The sequence below is a fragment of the Crotalus tigris genome, unplaced genomic scaffold (assembly GCF_016545835.1).
Source record: "Crotalus tigris isolate CLP2741 ecotype Arizona unplaced genomic scaffold, ASM1654583v1 scf7180000017588.1960692, whole genome shotgun sequence".
NCBI lineage: Eukaryota > Metazoa > Chordata > Lepidosauria > Squamata > Viperidae > Crotalus > Crotalus tigris.
The window spans coordinates 1,403,149-1,421,569 of NW_024096494.1; the positions used below are offsets into that span (position 1 = coordinate 1,403,149).

The window sequence follows — 18,421 nt, forward strand, 5'->3', positions numbered from 1 at the left end:
GCGCTGCAAGTGGAATGGGCTGTGATATGACTTGGAATCAGCAGGGAAAAAGACTGGTACGCCTCCGCGATACAGGACCTGATCCACTTGCCTATAGTGCCAACGGACACCTTCTGTCCCAGGGAAGCTGGATGGAAGGAAATAAAGAGGGCCTCAGATCTGCGAAAAGGCTCAGTGCATTTGATGTAACACTGCAGGGCCCTGCGAACGTCCAGTGTGTGCCACTGCCGCTCCAAGTCATGGGAAGGATTGGGACAAAAATTTGGTAAAAAGAATTCCTGTGCCCTATGGAAGAGTGAGTTGACCTTAGGCACAAAAGCGGGATCCAACCGAAGAACCATCCAGTCTCGGTGGAAGATGCAAAGGTCATTCCTGACCAAGAGAGCGACCAGTTCGGAGATACGCCTGGCTGACGTGATGGCGATTAAGAAGGCAACATTAAGCACAAGGCCCACAATGGTATAGAAGCAACGGGCTCAAAGGGCAGCTTAGTCAAAGCGCGAAGTACACGAGGAAGCTCCCAAGAGGGGTACCTGTGTACCACGGGAGGTCTAGTGTTGCATGCACCCTTGATGAACGTGCATATTCTAGGATGATGAGCTAAAGGAACTGAATCCGCACAAGTGAGCAACGTTGATAAAGCTGCCACCTGCCTACAAATGGTCGCAGGGCCCAGGCCTCTGTCCAGACTGTCCAGAAGGTAATATACGATCTGAGGGATGGTTAATTTGTAGACATCCAGTTGTCGCCTTCTGCACCAATGGCAAAAATTCTTCCAAGTAGAATCATAAATGCGATTGGTCGTCAGGCGACGAGAGGCCTGAATCATAGTGATTGCCCGTGGTGAGAATAACTCCTATGTCATGATGCTGCACTCAAGTGCCAAACAGTCAATTGCAACCACTGAGGGTCCAGGTGTTGGAGGACCCCTTGGTGCAAGGACACGCAATGCGAGGAAATCTTCCACGGGGGAGACCAGGAAAGATTCATCAGATCGGCAAACCAGGGCCTCTGTGGCCAGTATGGGGCCATGAGGATCACTTCCGCCTGCTCCTGGAGCAGTTTGCGGATGGTCGCCGGAATAAGCGGGAGGGGAGGTAAGGCATAAAGGAGACCTTGCAGCCACGGAGTCCGCAGAGCGTCTGTCCCATCCGCCCCTGGAAAGTAATAACAGGAGAAGTACCTGAGGAGTTGGGCATTGTTTGACGACGCAAACAGGTTGAGGATCGGATGGCCGAACCTATGGGAGATATCGGAAAAAAGATCCGGATGCAATCCCCATTCTGAGGGGTCTACTGTAGAGCAACTGAGAAAGTCTGCCTGCTGGTTCTTGACCCCCGAGATGTGTTCAGCCCTGAGAGAGGCCAGGTTGGACTCTGCCCAGGAGCCCAGGAGCCGTGCCTCAGACATAAGGGACTTGGACCTGGTGCCCACACCAGTTCACGTGGGCCTTGGATGCCACGTTGTCCATGAGGATCAATATGTGATGGCCTGTCAGAATTGACGAAGAGCTAAATGGATGGCCCTGAGCTCCAGGCAATTGATGTTGTGTCTCAAGTCTGCGTGGGACCAATGGCCCTGTGCAAACTGAGATTGTAGATGGGAACCCAACCGAATAGACTGGTGTCCGTCGTAATGGTGACGCGGCCCGGCTCCTTGAAAGGTGACCCCTTGGACACCGCTTGTGAGAACCACCAGCGCAGAGATCTGAGGGTGTGGACCGGGAGACTGACGTGGCGGTTGGATGCGCTGGCATTCACCCGTTGGAATGGCAGGAGGAACCATTGAAGCTCCCACAAGTGGAGTCTGGCCTAGGGAACTATGGCTATTCAGGAGACCATCTTTCCCAGAAGCTGGAAGAGTAAGAGTAAGAGCAGTGGAACGCTGCGGTCCTTGTACACCCGACGAGCCAGCTCCCTGATGCTGACCAATCGCTCCTGGGAGAGATAGACCATGCAGTTTGTGGTGTCTATGATGGCTCCCAGGTGCAGAAGCCTGATGATGGAACCGTCTGGCTTTTTTGGAAGTTGACCGAGAACCTGTGCTGTTGGAGGACCTGAATAAATAGTTAGTTGCAGGTCCGACTGGGCTGCATGGAAGGAGGACGCTTGGATCAAGATGTCATCCAGGTAACACTGGACGCGTACCGGTACCTTCCGCAAGTGGGCAGCCAGTACAGCCAGGATCTTGGTAAATACCCTGGGCGCCGAGGAGAGGCCAAAAGGAAGGGCCTTGTACTGGAAATGACTGCCCCTGTAAGAGAACCTGAGGAACCGCCGGTGAGCTGGATGGATGGGGATGTGGAGATACGCTTCCATGAGGTCTATTGACACCAGGAAGTCTCCTTGTCTGATGCCTCCCATGATGGACTGGAGTGATTGCATCTTGAACTTCTTGTATGTGATGTAATAGTTCAGACCCTTGAGGCCCAGAATTGTTCTCCATCCTCCTGAGGTCTTGGGAACAACAAAAAGGATGGAGTATAGAATCCCCCCCCATGTGGTCCGGTGGTACTGGTTCTATGGCCTGAATCTCTAGAAGATGTTGAATGGCCTCCTGCATAAGTCTTTGTTTGAGTGGATTCCGGGAAATGGGACAAGTGATGAAGCAGTCCGGGGGACTGGCTAGAAACTCCAGGGACAGACCAAACTGGATGGTTTGTAAGACCCAGGCATCTGTGGATGTGAGTTCCCACTGATGGGAAGTGCGGTGTAAGAGTCACCTGGACCTCCTATAGGGGTGACCTGCCCCTCGAAATGGCCTTTTAGATTGGTTCTGTTGCCTAGGCCGAAAGGCCGGCCTGTCATACGGATGGTCATATGGCCTTAGTGTGTATGAGCAGGAAGACTGAGTGGCAGTTGAACCTGCTGCCAGCCAAAAGGACTGCCTGCGGAAATATGGAGCGGGACGTTTGTCGGACCATTTATTCAAATGAGCCATGACCTTCCACTTGTCCTTGTTTTCCACAAGCTACAGGGCCAGGGCCTCCCCAAAAAGATTATTGCCCAGATATGGGGCAGTTGCCAGACGCCATTTTGCTTTGGCGTCAGCCTGCCAGTGTTTCAGCCACAGCATCCTTCTGGCTGTAATGTTGGATGCAAGAGACCTAGATGCAAAGTTGTCCGACTGAAGCGTCACGTCCGCAGCATACTCAGTGGTCGCCACCATTTTGCTTAGGTCCTGGTGAGTCTGAATGTCCTCAGCAGGGACTCTGGCCTGAAGCTGACAAAACCATAAAAGGGTAGACCGGACAAAAAAGGATGCACAAGTGGCTGTTTTAATTGCCCATGCTGCTGATTGATGGGTCTTCCGGAAGGTTAGGTCCCATTTTCTGTCGTCCGCTTTAAGCACCTCTGAAATGTCCCCAGTGACCGCAGTCTGGGATACCAGAGGGGTACCTCCAGGCCTCAGTGAGATCTGTGGAGGTGCTAAAATCTTTTTATCAGTCCCGCTTACAGAAGGAAAAGAGGAAGGGGAGGCCCACTGTTTCTTGATCCCTTTAAGAAAAATAGAGGGACATGGAACGTGATGTTATGCTGCCACCTTTTCAAAAAATATCGGATTTGGACTGGAATCCAATGTTGCCTGTGGCTGATCGGATCCTATGTTTGCCGTTGATGTGGCCTTGCGAAGCAGGGGAAGAAACAGAGTTGGATTGAACAGGCCTCCCGATGGGGAGGGCTCAGGGGCAAGTTCCTCCTCCTCTGATAGATTAAATTCCGGCTGCTCCTCACCCTGCGGGGATGAGTATCCGCTCATGGAGGAGTGTGCAGGAGATGTGGGTTCCTGAAGTATAGGAAACCCCATAGGAGGGACATAAGGTGGCATGGCCGACGTAGAAGCCCCCTGCCCAGATGGATGGAAGGACCGTTCTGCTAGAGCGCAGTCCACAACCCTGGATAGCAAGGCCTTAAGGCAGCCATCAGAGAAAATGTCTCCAATGTCTAGTCCCCTGAGCCCTGCGGCCGTTGGCGTGAAGGTGGCTTCTGGAGCTGAACCTGAGACGGTTGCTGTGTGTTGCGCCAATTCAGAAGGGGAACTAAGTGTGGCGGGTGTCCCTGTGAGAGACCACACGCCCTGTGCCGAGGTTGAAGGACCTAAAGGAAGGTCAAATTCAGGGGCCGCCATTTGATCCGTCTCTAATCCGGTCTGTCTCTGCGCTCTGGAGAACTCCTTCTCCAGAGCCTGGTGCCTATAGCTGGCTTGCTTTTCCGCCAACTTGGAAGGCTTCTTGAGAGTGGCCTTGGCCTTGGATTTGAGCTTGCCTACCGCCTCCTGATCAGAGGTTTTCTGCCGGCTGTAACTGGAGGATGGGGAGGCAGTGCTCATGGGTTGAGGCATCGTGGAGTCCTCCATTCTGGTTGAGCTGTCTCAGGGAAACTGAGGCGAAGCTCTGGCAGGCAAGCGGTTGGCGGAAGTGAAATTGGAGCAAGTAACGAAGACTGCTCACCTAACCAGAAACAATCTATCTGGGCTTTGGTCACGGCAATTGAGTCTGATGCCGAAGGCACGGTTGGGGCTCTGCCCGGAGGCCTTAGGTGGCCAGTCAAGGTGCACCACATGGCCCAATGAAGGGCGCAGAGGGCCTGAAATGAGGCCTGGCAAAGGCAATGTGATTTCAAAATGGCGGCTCCAAAACAAGATGGTGGCCTGAGAATTTGGACCTAGTTAGTTAATTATTGGCTGTAAATAATGATATAGTTGATGCCTAATGGCAGTCGCTGGGCAGGGCTAAATAGTTTCTCAGATGTTCTGAGAAGTAGCCAGAATATAGGAAGACCTTGTGGGAGAGCTTGGGGCCTGTAGTCAGTACAGGAGGTCTCATTTGTACCTCACAATGTTCCCAAGATGGCGGCCACACTGGCTCCGGCAAAATTCCTGGGGTGGCCAAGGTCGTGTGAATGGCCTGAAGTTCAGGGGGAAGACCCTGTAGCACGTGGAGGCCTTCAGCACTCAATCCGGCTGATAAGCGTTTACAAGGCTGGCTGCGTGGCGCACCCAAAATGGCGGCCGCAGGGCACTTGGTTGCAGTTTCCTGGGATCGGCAAGGATATGCTAAGATTCCTGAGGCCCTTGTCCCAAAAACACAGAAAGGCCAAATTAATTGCCTGCAGGATCTGTTTCTGACGACAAAGGGAACCTCCGTTAAGTCTGAGAACTCAGCAGCCGTCCAAAATGGCAGCCATGACTCTCAGGCCATTGAAAACGGCCTCCGGAGGTGTCGAGGACAAAGGGGAAACTGGGGTTGATTGTGGCTGCAGCGCTGAGCGCTGCACAGGGAAGCCGACGGGGGAACTGGTAAGGGATTTTCCTCCCCACCCCCAGAGCCCTGGGGAAATCAATGGAGAAGTACTTTCCCCACCACCACCCCAGAGGCCTCAAATCAGCTGATTTGAGGCTGCGCTGATCCCAGCGTTCTTGGGAAAACATTTTTGGGAAAGAAACTTTTTTTGAAATGGAATCACTAATTAGAGAATGTACAAATATCAAATTTAAAGCAAGGAGAATTCAACAATGGGTCTCTGAATTGAAGATCTTTAAACCTGAGAGCCAACCTTGATACGTCTTCAAGAGCTTGAGACCAAGTCAAGACTGGGTCTCCTAGCAAGAGGGGACGTGTCAAGGTTGGCTACTTGATCTCAAGAACAGGCAGACAGAGAAAACCCATTGGTGGATTTTCCATCTCCTGTACTGGAGAAAACTCAGGCTTTTAACATTCTGTTTTATATTCTATAAAAATAAAATAGATTCCAATAATTCTTGTAGGGTTCGTTAATAGATTGATTGGTTTGATTTAAATGCTCTCCAAAGAGAGAAGAATCTCTGGGCAGGTAATTTTTTAAAAGATTAAAAACAATGATAAGCAACAAAGCCCCATGTATATACAGACAAAAATAATAACCTACATTATAACACACATGAAAGGACCTCTACCCCAGTATAATAGCACAAAAAGTATTTTAAAATCCCCATGGAAGGAAAAATCAGAAAAAAAACCTATTTTTTTTCTTAAAAGCAAATATAAGCAAGCCTCTAATATCCACATCCTGGATAATCACAAAATCTAGTGATTTAAGATAGTAATCTATACTGCTGGGATTTTGATTATAAGATGATGATAGAAAAGCTATGAAATCTTTAGCAACAGCCATCTTTGATTCTTCCTATATCTTATTATTTTGCCAATATGTTTATAACCCCAGTTTTTCATTGACAGCTTTGACAAGATTATTTTTCTATGCCACTTCCCACTTTCAACTGCATAAATAGCATTTGTGTATATTTTTGTGACAACAATTTGTGGTATTTAACTAGTTTTGGCTGTAGTTATAGTAATACAGTAGTAGTAGCTATTGTTTTTGTCATTATTATTATTATTAGGCATTCTCACTGCTAGATTGCATGTTATCCAGATGCTAGAAGAAATCTCTAAACACCAGATGCTACCCAGATACAAAAAAATGCAGCTTAGATGCAAAAAGCAGATAAAGCTTTATTTTATTTCCTGGTTTGGTTCAGATAAGGGGGTTTCATTTATTTCTTAATCTCAATGCATAGTAACAACATCATGTTACTCAGTTCCTCACAGAAGCCCTCTATCCAGCCTTGTGTTTTAGAAGAGAGAGATTAAAATGAACAGTATATAGATATTAAGATGATGAAAGTAAAGCCAAAATAATTTAAAACAGGGAGGAAAAAGCAGGGGAGAAATGTTTGTCCTTGAGACAAGCTAGGTGAGTTACAGAAGTAATTTGTGGCTGGATTCCTACAACAAACGTGATTATTTTATTCACTCATTTTCTGGGCTTACATATTGTAATAAATTGAATTATAAACTAAGCACATGATGTAAATAGGACCCCTCGCTTGCACTCTGGGGAGTAAATAGGGCAGAATTATTCTGGTTTCAAGAAAATGAGATGTTAAAATTCTGCATTTTACTGCCTAATTTTGAAATCTTGAAGAAAAAGAAGTTTACTACTTGTATAATGGGATATTTAGGCCACTGTTTAGACCAGACATGTCAAACTCACGATGTCACGTGATGTCGCACAACATATCGGGATGGTTTTACCATTGCCGGCAATGGGGTGGGCGTGGGTTCCGGATGACACGTCAAGCCCGTGGGCCGGCAGTTTGACACCCCTGGTTTAGACTCTTATAAGAATCACTTGTACGATATTCTCAGGGTGGTGGGAATCAAAACCATGAAGATGGTATGGTGACTGTGTCACTGAACACCATAAGATGTTCTTCTTTGGGTTCGAGAACAACTTGGTTAGCCTTAGATGCCATAGGTCAGGGGTCTTCAAATGTGGCCCTTTTATGACTTGTGGACCTCAACTCCCAAAATTCCTCAGCCAGCGTGCCCGGCTGAGGAATTCTGGGAGTTGAAGTCCATAAGTCATAAAAGGGTCAAGTTTGAAGACCCCTGACATATGTGATTTAGGAAAGACAATTAGCTGTAAAGCTCAAGTGACAAAAAATATGGATTGACCAGCCACTGCAAATCAAATTTCACATTTGCAATAGCCCTCATATGGGGAAAAAACAAGCAGCGATAAAACTAGATAGCATTTTTTTTGCACATGGTCCAGAAAAAGGTCTGTAATCAAAATGGCCCTGCTACAGGAAACCATCTTGTGGGAAGAAAAGTCTGGGATTCTGTGTTATAACAAATGTTATAATTGCTCCATCTCAATATTGTCCAATTCAATTAGCAGCTTTTGCTAACATTTTTAACTGGATCAAATTAAAAAAAATGAATCTAAAACATCCTGTAGGCAAAGCATCATTGCATTTGGCTTGGTGGTTTGGATGAACTGCAAATGTTGCTTATGATTATGTTAAGCAAATTAAATAAAAAAATGTCTATGGAGATTCTTAGTCATCCAGGTCATAGCTGTCTCAAAGGCAACTCAAAAGGCAATTGGGCTGTTTTTCTTGAGGAAGAAGAAAATGTATCGCTTCTCATCCAAGAAGCTTCATCAGTTGTGACTAGATGGTGGCGGGATGGAAGGATAGGTACTGACGACTGAGACTAGATTGACCTATTCTTTCATCCCCCCCACCACCCGTCACAACTGATGAAGCTTCTTGAATGAGAAGCGAAATGTCTTCTTCTGTTCCTCAAGAAAAGCAATCCAGTTGCCTTTTGAAAAAAAGCACCTTTGAGTCAGTTAAAAATGGTTTATCTGATAAAGGTTAAGAAAGCAAACCATGGCTTTTGTTGTGCCAGAACAAAGTCACCTCTTAAATACCAGCACCTATTTCTCCAATAACAAACTTTTCAAGCCAGCTGGCATTAATTACAAGACACATTGTTATATTTTATGAAGCCTTCCTTTCCAGAGGACTCCTGTGTGCATACATTCCAGCTACCCACCATACACCTATAGAGCTACATGCTAAATTAGTAGCATTGCTCATCAAGAAAAATGTCACTGTTAGAGTGATGTTCTAGAAATAGTAGCCTACCTCACTGCTAGAATATGAGCTGAATATGTTATTAGTCAATGAACAGGAAGAGATTTACCTCATTCCCTTTTGTACGAGTAGAAGACATAGTTTTTAGTAGGAAATAACTTCCCACTATGCCCATATTCTATTTAATTATCAAATCATGACTCCCAGAATGTCTAAATCAAAATAAGTGCAACAAAGGTTCCACTCAACCATGGAAACATTTGCCAAACTGTTGGTTTTTAGGTTACTAGACTTCTCACCCTTGGTCCCCAGTCAGCATTCTCAGTGGTGTAATCTAGCAACTGACATTAGCTACACTATATTACCGAAGGCAGTAGTGATGCAATAAATCATGGACAGCCAAGATGTTTCTTTCTGAAGGAAAGAAAGAACTAGATGATGAACTAGATGATGCAGCACCTGGAATCATCTTACAGCCTGATGTCTTCCATTGTGCTGGATGAGACCTCTCATCATCTCCAGGAGATGGCATGCTGATTTAGGATGATTGTGTTTGGAGAAGACCAGTCTAGACAGAGGATAACTGAGTTTGCACACATTAAGCCATTATTTACTTAACTATATTTTACTAAATGAATCAGAATCATTTGGACTCACAAAGGACACTAAACCATAAGCCATCATTTGCGAGCCATAATTACTGGATTTATACAATTTATGAAGATAAAACTGAACAAATTATAGAATATGTTCCCTAAGTTATTGTTCTTTTTGTCTTCTGAAGTCCAGAAGCTGCTCGTGTATTTTTAAAAAACCTGCTACACCCAGGAGTCCATCTAAACTAACCTTCACCAATCTAGAACTATTCAGATGTGTTAGAACAACACCCAGATTTCTAAAGCAACGCTATCTAAGACAGTGATGGCGAACCTTTTAGAGACCGAGTGCCCAAAAACTGGCCCTGCCCCCACTCCACCCATCCCGCCTCTGCTCCACCCCCCACCCCCACCCCACCTGCCCGCAGGGCCACCCACTGCCTCCAGGGCCCGCCGCAGATTGCCCAGCAGTGCTATAGCAGTCACGCTCTCTGCCCGCACCCTGCAGCATCAACTGTGCACGATGGGGTGTGAGGGCATAGTCTTGTCTACGCTGCCTGGCTGCCATGTCCTTGGCTGCGCTGCTCCACATGGGCCACGCTCAGGGGTGATTCTCCTTCAGGGGGGGCTGCTGGAGAGGAGGGGGTCACAGGGGAGGCGAGGCTGGGGCAACGGCACGTGTGCCCACAGAGAAGGCTCCGAGTGCCGCCTCTGGCACCCATGCCATAGGTTCACCACCACTGATCTAGGAACTATAATTCAATTACATCTGGAAAGACACTTGAATGGGAAGATTGATCTAGCTCCAAATTACTTACCTAGAAGTGTTGGAAAGATGATTATCACATCACATTCCACTTAAGTTTTTTAAAAAAAATTGGGAATGGCAGGGATTGAACGTAAGATGTAAGACTGGTAAAGCTACTGGTCTAACTTTGTGTAATAGTCTCTGGTCAGTGGTGAAGAGGTATCCAGTGGCCATGATGCACTTAGTAAAACTCTTACAGGGCTACAGTTAATAATTTCAGACATGCCAAAACATAAACCTATGTATTTCACTGGACCAGGTGATTAAGATTATTCTTTTGGTGGGTGTTGCAAACTAGGAATAGCTTGAATAAGACTCTAGATTGAAATATGCAGGCCTATTACATGTTATTTGGTTGACAGCTATAATGTACAAATACAGCCTCATATTACAAGTCAAATTGCCCCTTATAGAAAGTTTAATGCCATTTTCCCCATTATCTCGCAGAACTCTCTTCCTCCAAGCAAATTGAATTCTCTTTCTTTAATTGTCTAAATGTTTGACTTAAAATCCCCCACAGAGCATTTTATTCACTCTTTTCTTCACTAAGTCCTGTTCCTGCTTCCAAATAAAAAGAGCATTGACAGAACCAGAAAGCCTGAATCTCAAAAGAACATCAAAGGCCTAATTGAAAGTATATCAGTCTCTTAGTTCACATAGTTGCAGTTTACTCCTCTGTTGCTAATATTTCCTTGCTTATTCACATGATGAGGTCATTTGCCTGGGCTGGCAACATTTTATTAAAATCTCATTTTTAGATCATAGGTAAAAATCAGCTGCCTCAATCTTGCCCTTCACAGTGTGACACACTGTACTGAAAAGACAGCTGGAAACTAAAACTCATCCCAACAAGATGAGTAATTGACATTGCCCCGAGCAATGTGCACACAAACACACATACAGCCCCACTTCAAAAGATTCAAGCCTATTTTATTTTTAGCCCTATTTACCTGAAAGTGAAGATTTTGAATGCTTGGTAATGTTAACTCGAATCAGAGGCCAACCCCACCATTAGATAAAATGAAGCTCCAAAAGTTAAGAAAGATATTACAATTATTCCAAGCAAATTTATTATTCCTCACCCATAGACATTCTTGCCAAATTAAAGCATGCTAACACCCCTATGAAGCATACATTCTGGGAACTATTAGGGAGGAACTGTCTTCACCTGCTTTCTCTCCCACAATCTGAGCAGAGTTGTCTCTTGCGCCTCTGGAATGTATTCCCTCCCTCCTGCAAATCCAGACTACATTCCACCACAAATTATTGGATTAGGCAGCAGATTTAATGAGCAGAAGCAGCTGTCTTACCATTAAATGCTCCTCATGCATTCTCAGAATGAGATGGTGATGATATTAGTGTTGACTTATAGCAAGTTTTAAGGTGAGACAAAGAACACAGGTTTAGAAAACCAAGTCCATAAATGCAAATAAAGATGATGGTCTGTAACAGGGTTTTTCAACCAGTGGTACGGGTACCACCTGTGGTACATTGGCACCTGGCAGATGGTACGCAACCATCCTAGAAAAGTGGTAGCGGGGGAGGGGAATGAGCTGAACCGGTGGCAGCACTGCACAAGCCTGAGCGAGAGATGGCTGGAGCTGCAGGGCTGTCAGGGCTTAGCGGAAGCACCAGGATCAGTGCCACTTTCTAGCTGATCAGCACTTCTTCAGGGCTGTCAGGGCTCAATGGAAGCACCAGGATCAGCGCCAGGCTCCAGCTGGAGCTCGGCACTGATCCTGGTGCTTCTGCTGAGCCGAGAAGCGCCAATCAGCTGGAATGTTGTGGCATCTCCAGGGTCTTGTGATTTACATTCAGATGTTTGGCAACTGATTCATATTTATGATGGTCACAGTGTCCCAGGGTCATGTGAAGTGACCAAAACCTGCTGCAACCACCCAGCGGACAGGGGGAATAAAAACCAAACACCCCCCACCACACCTTCGCTGCCAATCCTCAACAGAAATGCTCACAACAATGAAAACCTTGGACAGGAGGAAGAGCGCCGCCAGGTGGGTAGGCAGGTGTCTTGCTTGGCTGTGGCTTGGGGGGCACTTTTTTCAGTGCCATTGTAACTTCGAACAGTCATTAAGCAAATTGTTGTAAGTTGAGGACTACCTGTACTTTATCAGGTACAGGTAGTTTATTATTTTTTCCCTTTTTTTGATCATCAGGTTTTTGACACCTTGCTAGTTGACTGGTGGTACTCGGATATTGCCATATCCTAAAAGTGGTACAATGGGGTGAAAAGGTTGAAAGGGGCGTTGGTCTTACCTGAACGCCTTTTCTCAGTACAGAGATGGATAATCCATGGATGGGTTTTCTCTGTCTGCCTGCTCTTGAGACCAAGTAGCCAAAGCTTGACACGCCCCCACTTCCTGTGGAGTCCATTCTTAACGAGGGCGAATTGGCTGATGATTGACGAGGTATTGGCTCTCAGCTCCCTACTAGCGGCCTGCTGGCCTTGGGGTGGGTGTGGATTATCCATCTCCGTACTGAGAAAAGGCGTTCAGGTAAGACCAACGCCCCTTCTCCAGTACAGGAGATGGATAATCCATGGATGGGACGTACCAAAGCCTCACTGTCCCAAGGGGTGGGAAACAGATAAGGCCGGTAGATTGATCTCTGAGACAACTTGCTGGAGGACCCTCCTACCAAAGGAGGCATCCGCCGATGCAAAGCGGTCTATCTTGTAGTGTCGTATAAACGGGGAAGGCGAGGACCATGTCGCGGCCCTGCAAACTTCCTCGATTGACGCCTGGGTAGCCCATGCCGCCGAAGTTGCAGCGCTTCGGGTGGAATGGGCTGTGAGATGACTTGGGGGCGGCAGGGATGATACATTGTAAGCTTCTGCGATACAGCTTCGGATCCACCTTCCAATGGTGCCCGCGGAAACTTTCCGCCCCAAGGTGCCCGCTTGGAAGGACACAAATAGGGCCTCCGATTTGCGGAAGGGTTCTGTACGCTTTATATAACGCCGCAAGGCTCTGCGGACGTCCAATGTATGCCACTGCCGCTCCCGGTCATGTGTTGGATTTGGACAGAAGTTTGGGAGAATTACTTCCTGTGTCCTGTGAAAGAGTGAATTCACCTTCGGTATGAAGGCAGGATCTAACCTAAGGACCACCCTGTCCTTGTGGAAAATGCATAGGTCGTTTCTGACTGACAGTGCGGCCAGTTCCGAAATTCGTCTGGCCGATGTGATGGCAATCAGGAACGCCACCTTTAGCGACAGGTGTCGCAAGGAAACGGTCGCCAATGGTTCAAATGGTGACCGAGTGAGTGCGTGAAGGACTCGCGGTAGTTCCCAGGACGGGTACCTGTGAATTACTGGAGGTCTGGTGTTATAGGCGCCCTTGATAAAGGCGCGGATCCTGGGGTGGTGAGCTAAGGGAACCGAATCCGTGCAGGTGAGGAGGGTGGACAAGGCCGCCACTTGCCTGCGGATGGTCGCGGGGGCGAGGCCTCTGTCTAGTCCCTCCAAGAGGTAATCTACTATCTGAGGGATGTAGAGTTTGTGTAAGTCAAACTGCCGTTCCCTGCACCAAAGGCAAAAATTTTTCCAAGTGGAGTCATAAATGCGGTTTGTTGCCGGACGGCGTGAAGCTTGAATTATGGTAATGGCCCCGGGAGAGAATAGTTCCTGTGCCATTATCTGGCGCTCAAGTGCCAGGCGGTCAGTTGTAACCATTGGGGTTCCGGGTGACTGATGGTTCCCTGGTGTAGGGACACTTGATGAGGGGGAATGTTCCATGGGGGCGACTGAGACAGGTTCATCAGGTCGGCGAACCACGGTCTCTGTGGCCAATATGGTGCTACTAGGATCACTTCTGCCCGCTCCTGAATCAGCTTTCGGATGACCGCCGGTATGAGTGGTAGTGGGGGAAAGGCATAAAGCAGACCCTGAGGCCACTGAGTTCTCAGAGCGTCCGTCCCCTCTGCTCGCGGGTTGAAGTAACGAGAGTAAAATCTGGGGAGCTGGGCATTGTCTGATGATGCGAACAGATCGAGGATCGGGTACCCGAACTTGCGGGAGATGTCTAGGAACAAGTTCGGGTGTAGCCCCCACTCCGAAGGGTCCACTGTGGTGCGGCTTAGGAAGTCCGCTTGCTGGTTGTTGACCCCCGATATGTGTTCTGCTTTTAGTGACTTCAGATTGGGCTCTACCCAGCTGAATAGGAGTCGTGACTCTGTCATGAGGGTTTTTGATCTGGTCCCCCCCTGCCGATTGATGTGCGCCTTGGCTGCTACGTTGTCTGTTAGGACTAGAACGTGGTGGCCTCTGATTCTGTCTTTGAATTGTTGCAAGGCTAGGTGGATAGCCCTGAGTTCTAGCCAGTTGATGTTGTTTCTCAGATCCGTGGCGGACCAACGTCCCTGTACAAACCGGGAGTCCAGATGGGCTCCCCAACCATACAGACTGGCGTCTGTAGTGATGGTAACTCTGACTGGTTCCTTGAAGGGTGACCCCTTGGTCACGGCCCGAGAGCACCACCAGCGTAGCGCCCTGCGGATTTGTGCCGTGACCCTGACTAGGTGGTTGGATGCGCTGGTGTTCTGCCGTTGGTACGGGAGCAGAAACCACTGTAGTTCCCGTAGGTGGAGCCTGGCCCAGGGTACAATGGCTATGGCCGATACCATCTTGCCCAATAATTGGGAAAGTGTTAGTATCGGAACTGAACGTTGCCTGTGAACCCAGCGAGCCAGTTCCCTGATGCCGGCCACCCGGTCTTGGGAGAGATAGACCATACAGTTGGTTGTGTCTATCATGGCCCCCAGATGCAGCAGCCTGGACGAGGGAACTGTCTGGCTCTTCTGAAAGTTTACTGAGAATCCGTGTAATTGGAGGACGCGAATGACGGTCCTTACGTCCGCCTGAGCTGTCTGTAGGGATGTTGCTTGGATTAGTATGTCGTCTAGGTAACATTGGACGCGTATTGGGATTTTTCTCAGTTTGGCGGCTACCGCTGCTAGTATCTTGGTAAATACCCTGGGTGCCGAAGATAGACCGAAGGGGAGAGCTCTGTATTGGAAGTGTTTTCCCCCGTAACAGAAACGTAGGAACCGGCGGTGGTTTGGGTGGATGGGGATGTGAAGGTAGGCTTCCGTGAGGTCTATCGATGCCAGGAAGTCTCCTTCTCTGATGCTTCCCAGGATGGACTGAAGGGATTGCATCTTGAATTTTTTGTATGTGATGTAGCGGTTGAGGTTTTTTAGGTCCAGGATTGCCCTCCATCCTCCTGAAGTCTTTGGAACCACAAAGAGGATGGAGTAAAATCCTCTGCCTCTGTATTCCGCTGGGACCGGTTCTATTGCTTGAATGTCCAACAGGTGTTGGATGGCCTCCTGCATGAGTTTGCGTTTGGTGGGGTTCCTGGAGACCGAGCAGTTGATGAGTCGGTCTGGGGGTGTGACCAGGAACTCCAGGGACAGCCCGGACTGGATGGTTTGTAGTACCCAGTTGTCCGTGGAGGTCTGCTCCCACTGGTGGAAGAAGTGAGCTAGTCTTCCTCCAATGGGTAGGTCTATGTAGGAGTCATTTTGTCTTCTGGTACGGACGACCCGTTCCACGAAAAGGTCGTCTCGACTGGTTTTGTTGTCTGGGCTGGAACCCCGGTCTGTCGTAGGGGCGGCTGTACGGTTTGTTCTGCCTGGGAGTGAATGGCTTGGGTGCCTGACTGATAGGCGTGGTTGTCGGTTGACGAAAGGACTGCCTACGAAAGTAAGGTGTGGTACGTTTGTCTGACCTTTTGTTCAAGTGTGCCATGACCTTCCGCTTGTCTTTGTTCTCTACAAGATAGGGGTCCAAGGCCTCCCCAAACAGACCGTTGCTTGAGTAAGGGGCGGTCGCTAGCCTCCACTTAGCCTTGGTGTCAGCTTGCCAGTGTTTTAGCCATAGCATTCTCCTGGCAATTATGTTGGATGCTATGGATCTGGATGAAAAAATGGCCGATTGGAATGTTGCGTCTGCAGCGTATTCCGTGGCTGCTACCATCTTAGCCAGGTCCTGGTGTGTTCGTATGTCCTCCATAGGAACTATGGTTTTGCGTTGTCACCTTTTCTACGAATACGGGTCTGGATGTGGTGGCCGGTGTCGCTTGCGGCTGAGAAAACTGATCCGTCCCCATGTCCGCAATGGCTGTGGCCTTGCGTAGTATCGTGAGGAAGCGGTTGGGATTAAATAATCCCCCTGAGGGGGGCTCAGGGGGAAGTTCCTCATCCTCTGACATAGAGATCCCAGGTTGATCCTCCTCTTGTGGTGAAGAATAACCACTCATGGAGGACTGGGCCGGGGAGACGGGTTCCTGAATGCCTGAGGACTCTGAGGGGAGTTCCGAGTGTGGCATGGCTGAGATGGAGGGCCCCTGGTCGTGGTGGGCGGAGCGCTGTGCTAGGGCTCGGTCCACCACTTTGGTTAATAGGGCCTCTAGCCGTCCATCTGCCCAGATGTCCCCTATGTCATTACCTTTGGGTGTGGTGACCGCAGGTGGAGAGTTGGACTCAGTGGTTGTGCCTGCCGCCGTGGTTGTTTGTTGGGCTGATGTAGATGGCGGATCCAGTGGTTGCGGTGTTCCTGGAATGGACCACGCGCTCTGGGTTGATGTGGATGGACCCAATGGTAATTCCATCTCGGTGGCCGCTATTTGAACCAATTCCAATTGGGCCTGCCTCTGCGCTCTGGAGAACTCCTTCTCCAGGGCCTGGTGCCTACGGCTGGCTTGCTTTTCCGCCAACTTGGAGGGCCTCTTGAGCGAGTGTTTTGTCTTCGCTTTGCACTTGCCTGCCGCCTTCTGGTCAGAAGGTGTGTTGCAGCCGTAATTGGGAGGTGGAGGGGTCGTGCTCATGGATTGAGGCAACGAGGGTCCCTCCATTCCGCTTGAGCAGTCCCAGAAAAACTGAGAAGACGCTCAGGCAGGCAAGTATTGGCGGGAGCGAAATTGGAACAAGTACCAGGACTGTTCCCCTGATCACCCGACCACAACAAAAATATTCTCTCTGGGCTAAGGTCACGGTAGCTGAGGGAGGTACCGAAGGCACGTTTGGAACCACTCTTTGGGTTCCGCCCGGAGGCCTTAGGTGACCAGGCAACGTGCACCAGTAGAAAAAGGAAAAGGGAGGCAAAAAATATCAGTGGCGACCTCAAAAGGGTCTGTAGGCCTGACTTAATACACAGCAGGTATCAAATGGCGGTCACCTAGAGCGGAATTTATTCTTATTAATACTATTACTATTATACTAATAATAGGAACAACAATAATAGTAAAATAATAATAATAATAACAACAACAACAATAATGGTGATGATGATAATATTGTGTGTTCTGTCTTTAGGCCTGTTGGCCCTGCAGTTGCTTAATTTTTAGCTTTAAAAAAAAAATTTTTTTTAATTATTATTATTATTATTTTTAAAATTTATGTATCTATTTTTATTATTATTATATTTTGTCCTATTATTATATGTGTGTATCGGGGGTGGAGCGCTGGTTGTGTGCTCCTATTCCGCCTCTATCAGTGATTCCAGATATGATGTAGAGCTTCCTTAAGCTCAGTTTGCCTTTCTCTGCAAGAGATGGCAGCCACAGCTCGTTTCTCCCTGAAAAAGGGCTTTGCAGATCCCAGGAGGGTTCTCTAGCCTCCGTTTCTTGGTTGGGGCTTACTCCCTTCCTGTGCTTCGTTTCCCTCTGAAGATAAGCTCCGCAGCCTCCCAGAAGCTGCTTGTGCCCGGGGATTTAAATTTGGCGCGCTGTGACGTTTTAAGGGAATCCCAGCCAGGGATTGCCTTTGTTGTCTGAAAACGGCAACTAAAATGGCGCCCGCGGTTGCCCTGGGCTGCTAGGGAATCTCCGATGATCCGAATTCAAGTTTGAATCCGGACCTGGAGATTGTTATTTTTTCCCCCAATTTGAGGAAAAAATCCCTTGGAAGGTTGGGGAGAAAAGCTCAGCAAGTGGTCTCTGCTGATGCCTTTGTTCCCCCCCTTTTTCACCTCCAGAGCCCTGGGGCTGACTGGGATCCGTGGGGAGTTTCCCCCCCCCACACCCCCTTTTTCAATTTTAATATAGGATCAGGGATGATCCCAAGGAAAACTTAGTGGTTGGGGAAAAGGTTCAGCAAGTAGTCTCTGCTGATGCCTTCTTCCCCCCCTTTTCACCCCCCAGAGCCCTGGGGCTGGCTGATATCTGTGGGGAAATTTCCCTCCCCACCAATCCCCTTTTTAATTTTAGGTTTGAGATCAGGACTGATCCCCAGAAAATTTTGTGGTTAAATTCCTATAGGTGGAAAAAATTTTTGGGAAGGGGAAGCCAATTATCAAGGGATAATCAATCAATGGATTTCTTGTCTAACCTGATAAGCTGAGAGCCACGCCAAAGCGAGTCTTCTCCGAGCAGAGACCAAGTTAAGAATGGACTCCACAAGAAGTGGGGGCATGTCAAGCTTTGGCTACTTGGTCTCAAGAGCAGGCAGACAGAGAAAACCCATCCATGGATTATCCATCTCCTGTACTGGAGAAAGCCCTGGTCTATAACATGATTGTCCAATCTTTTGGCTTACCTGGGCCTCACTGAATGAAGTGGAATTGTCTTGGACA

General features: G+C 48.2%; 1 protein-coding gene across 4 annotated transcripts in view; it reads right to left on the reverse strand.

Annotated features, from left to right (window-relative positions):
* HIPK2 (homeodomain interacting protein kinase 2) overlaps positions 1-18,421 on the reverse strand; it is a 169,558-nt gene that overhangs the window by 122,455 nt on the left and 28,682 nt on the right. The gene's annotated exons all lie outside the window — the stretch shown is intronic.